Here is a 5121-nt window from a genome sequence, read left to right as displayed (position 1 = left end):
AGCAGTCAAGTGCTTTAGCCACTATGCTACCAGAGCTCCTCCACTTCTGTATAGTTCCTTTCAAAGCTCAAGGTTCCAGGATTATCTTCTGTATCTCTGTCAATTGGTTTTTCTTTTCTTTGTTGAAGAGGGTCTGTGTCGCTTGTCTGCCTATTCCTCCATCTTACCGGAAGTCCAAAAGTTTTAGTTTTGATAAACATTAATTTATTACTGTTTTCCTTTATGGATTGTGCATTTTGATTTTGATCTAAAAATTCATTGCCAAACAGTAAGGTCATACACGTTTTCTCCTACATTCTTCTAGATATTTTATAATTTAAGGTTTTACCTTTATGTGTATGATCTATTTTGATCTTTTTATTTTTTTACATATGAATATCTAGTTTTTCTAGCACCATTTAGTGAAAAGATTGAAGAGCTTTTTAATAGTTCACTTCTGATTCCTGCGTGCCAGTCACTGTTTTATCTAATTCAGTTTTCAAAGCAAGTCCATGTGGCAGGTGCAGTAGTTTTCCTCAGGTGAGGATATTGAGAAAATAAAGTTTAAGGTAGTTGTCCAGAGTTAGAGAACTAGTAGGTGTCAGAACTATAATTTTACTCTAATTTTTTCTCCTTGTAAGCCACAGTGAGGAGTTTGAGCTTTCATCCTTAGGCCAGTGGCAAGATGTCTGGGAGTTAAATGGTCAAACTGTGTGATTCAGAAAGGCTATGATTGCATTTTGGATATTAGATTGCAGGATGAGAAAACAGGAGGTGATTACAATATATAATATGGTGGGAATTTAATGAAATGGATGGATTTAAGTGAGGTAAGAAGTCACCTTGACAGTACTTGGTAAGTGATTGGATATTGAGTATAAATCACTCAGGAAAGAAGTGAAGATAGAAGTGGAAGAAAGAATAAGTTGGCTATTCCTTTGGTACATGAAGTGAGAGGAGAGGGAAGGAGATAATTGGGAATTTTGAAGAGGAAAGAGAATTGATTTGTAGATACAAATATCTTCGGTCCTCAGGCACTTGACTGCTAAACAGAAGGCTGGTGGTTCAAACCCACCAGCCACTCCTCAGAAGGAAGGTTGGGCAATCTACTTCTGAAGTGATCTGCCTTGGGAACCCAGGGGGAGGGGTTGCTATGAGTTAGGTCTGACTCCATGGCACATAACAACAACAACAACAAACAACAGTGGTACTTAAAGCAGTGAGCACAGATGAGCTTGCACAGCGTAAAAGGTAGATTGAGAAGAGAGTGCCTTGAACTTTGAGGAACACTTAACAGTTAAAGGGTGGAAGAGAAATAGGAGTGTGAAGAAGCCTGAGAAGAATCTACTGGAAACATAAGAAAATAATAAGAGAAATTTTCATAAGAAATAACAAAGTAACAGTGAAGAGTATTTCAAGAAGTGGAGGGGTTTGTTAGAATGTCAAATGCTGTGATGTATTTTAGAGAGAATTGACTGGGGTAAATACTAGGATTATATTGTAAGGCCCAATTGCATTTGAAGGCTGTGAATTTGTAGTAACTTTAATCTTGAAATGTTTCCTCCAGCAGTACTACTGTAGGAGGCAGAGCTTGTTGACTCAAAAATATTTTGTCACATAAGAGATAAAAGAACAACATAAACTATTAGTTAAGGATGGGAGGGTAGGAAAATACACTTTTATTTTCTTTTAAGGAGAAAGGAAAGCAGTCATTCTTCAGGAAACCTCTGAGTACTGTAGTTACTTTTTTTTTTTTTAAATGGTGATTTGGGTATAAGTTTACAGAGCAAATTTGTTTTCTGTTCAATTTATATACATTTTATTTTGTAACATTAGTTGCAATTCCGTCAATATAAACAGCACTCTTCCCGATTATTTCCTGGATTCCTCATTTCCATCTGTCCTTCTTTGCTGCCCCTTCCTGCCTTCTGAGCTTTGTTTTTGGGCAAATGCTGCCCTTTTGGTCTCTATGGTGGATTATTCTTAGGTGTATGTTCCTCCTGAGTGTTACTGTTCACTTCATAGGCATATCTGTTGTTTGGCTGCCAGGTGTTCTCTAGGGGTGGGTTCAGTTCCCAGTTCAGTGGGTTTGAAGGGCCACAGTCTCCAAGATTCCACCAGTCTATGTCAGACCAGTAAGTCTGTTCTTTTTTATGATTTTGAATGTTTTTTCCCAGTCTGTCTAGGACCTTCTGTGGAAGGTCCGGATCAGAGCAGATGGTAGTAGTAGTCTGGAATAAGCTCGTTCTTCTGGTTTCAGGGCAGTGGAGGCTGTGGTTCACAATTATTAGTCCTTTGGACTCATTGTTTCCTTGAGCCTGTGAGTTTCTTCACTCTTCTTCCAATAGTTTTATCTTAGATGGCTGCTTGCTAGCTTTTAAGACCCCAGTCAGTACTCACCACAGTAGGATATAGAACATTGTCTTTGTGAACTATATCAGTTGACTTAGCTGTCCCCTGGCTAGCAACTTATTCCCTCAGGGTGCTTGGTTATGGTTAAGAAGTTTTCATAACTTTATGCATGGATATATTTATGTTATTGATGTTGTTATGTGCCATTGAGTCGGACCGACTCATAGCAACCCTTCCTTGGGTTTCCGAGGCAGTATCACTACGGAAGTAGTGCCCAACCTTCCTTCCGAGGAGTGGCTGGTGGGTTTGAACCACCAGCCTTCTGGTGAGCAGTACCTTAGGCACTATGCTACCAGAGTTCCTGGATATATTTATAGCACATACAAATATGTGTGTAGAAATATCCTCTGCCAAACTGATGTATGGTTGTGGTTTAGTCCTGTTCACCTCTCCATACCTATTCAGCTTGCATCTGCCTATATATCCACTTATAGATTATTATTACTGATATTCCAGGATTGCGTATTTACCTTTGTAGTCTGTAACTTTGCACCTCTCAGTGTCTTTTTACTTTAGTTATACTGTACTCATCTTCCCCTTATTGTGTATATTGCCTTTCCCTTCACCTAAATTAATGTCTATTGTCTAGTTATTGATTTTCACTTCCCCTCCCATCCCTGGTAATCCTCAAAGACTGTTTTTTTCCATGTATAAACTTTTCCTTGACTTTTACTGTAGCTACTTACATAGCATTTTGTGTGTGTGTGTGTGTGATTTGGGTGGAAATTTACAGAGCAAATTCACTTTCCATACAGCAGTTCACATACACTTTGTGTCATGACACTGGCTACAATTTACCAAAATGCAACAGCTTCCCTCCCACTCCTACCCATAGTTACCTCTTCCCTGTGTCCATCCCTCTGTGAATTCCTGCCCCCTGAGCTGTCTCCCTATGAATACACACAGCCTTTCTATTCACTTATGATTTCTCTCCAAAGAGTGCATCTACCTAGTGTAAATGTTCACCTCGTATGCCTGTCTTTTGTTTGGCTGGAAGCCACAGGAGTGGGTTAAATTCCAGACCTGAAGGGCAGCTAGGGGCCATAGTCTCACTGGTTCCATCAGGTTCTATCAGACTAGCAAACTTGGTTCCTTTTTTTTTTCTTCCACAAATAATTTTGAGTTTTGTTCCACATTGGTGTCCTACTCTATCCAGGATCTCCTACATAGTTCCACCTCTGAGTGGTTGACCTTGGTAGCCGGCACCATTTAATTCTTCTGGTCTCATAGTCATATAGGCTTAGGATTACATGGTGTACCAGTCACTTGGACTAATTGTTTCCATGAATCTGGTTTTCTTCATTCTTATTTGCTCTGGATGAGGAGAGACCCATCGTTGCATCTATATGGCCTCTTGCAGGGTTTTAAGATCCCAGTGGCTACTCGCCAAAGTAGGATGTGGAACAATGTTCTGTGTAGTATGTTTATTAATTTATATATTCAATTGAAGTGGGACTGGATAACTATTATATTGGTTGAGTGTATTTTACTATATATTTTCAGTGATTTTTTTTTTTTAATCTTAGGTGTAAGAGCTTCATCTTGAAAGAATGGGAAATTTTGAAAAATGTTAACTTTGAGAGTACTAATACTATAGAAAGAAAGGGAGGGAGGGAGGGAGAGGGAGCGAGTTAATTAATTAATTTGGTTTTAAGTGCAGATTTATTTTCTCAAAGCTTAAAACCCAGAAACAATCCCACTACCTTTTGCATCTCAAAAAGGATTGCTTTAAGATACACCATATGCTAATACCACCATGTTAGCGTAACAAAACTCATTCCCAAATGGGATTATAACCACAAGTATAACCAAAACCAGACTGACTGCCAGAGAGTCAATTCTGGACTCATAGCAACCTTCTTTTGGTTTCCGAGGTGGTAAATCTTTACAGAAGTAGATTGCCCAGTCTTCTTTCCGAGGAGTGGCTGGAGGGTTTGAACTGCCATCCTTCTAGTTATCAGTCAAGTGCCTTAGGCATTATGCCACCAGAGGATTTACAACACATACTTTCAGGGGACACAATTCAATCCAGAACTGAGTAAGTCACAAATGTGCACAGAGTGACTAAGCTTAGTCTCATTGGCCATCTTACTATCCCCAGAATGCCACAGTTCAGTGCTAGTCACTATATTATGAAGAGACAGGTAGTGTTTTTCTGAGACCCAGGTGTGTGTGTGTATGTGGAGGGGGCAGTGGTAGGAATGGAGGGACTCTGGGACTGATGTGTGGGGGAAGGCACCTCAGTCCCTTCTGCTTCTGTAGATCCAGGACTGATTTATTGATCCTCTTACCCACCCCTCTCCACTTCACCTCTCAGAACCAGAGGCTCCCTCTCCCTTTATTTGTCTGGGAGTCTTGTCACCCATGTTCCCACATCCTTCCAGTTTTTTCCAACCCATTTGTTCCAGTAGAGAGCACTTATTCCTTGCTCAAAATCACCTATGAATTGTCAGCTCCCTTTTATGTTCTATTAAGTTGTGCTTTGTTTTGTTGGGATTTGATATGATGCAAAATAGTAATTTTTAATAGATAATTTAAAAATTCACTGCTGCCCAGTCGATTTCGACTCATAGTGAGACCCTCGTTGGGTTTCTAAGAACTGTTTGTAAATCTTTATGGAAGCAGACTGTCCTACCTTTCTTCTTTGGAGCTGCTGGTGGGTTCGAACCACTGACTTTTTTTTTTTTTTTTAGGATTTGGGTGAAGATTTACAGAGTAAATTCACTTTTC

Source organism: Orycteropus afer, unplaced genomic scaffold (genome assembly GCF_000298275.1).
Source record: "Orycteropus afer afer isolate SDZICR_OR568_19922 unplaced genomic scaffold, OryAfe1.0 scaffold00058, whole genome shotgun sequence".
In the NCBI taxonomy this organism is placed as follows: domain Eukaryota; kingdom Metazoa; phylum Chordata; class Mammalia; order Tubulidentata; family Orycteropodidae; genus Orycteropus; species Orycteropus afer.
This window is presented reverse-complemented; position numbering follows the sequence as displayed.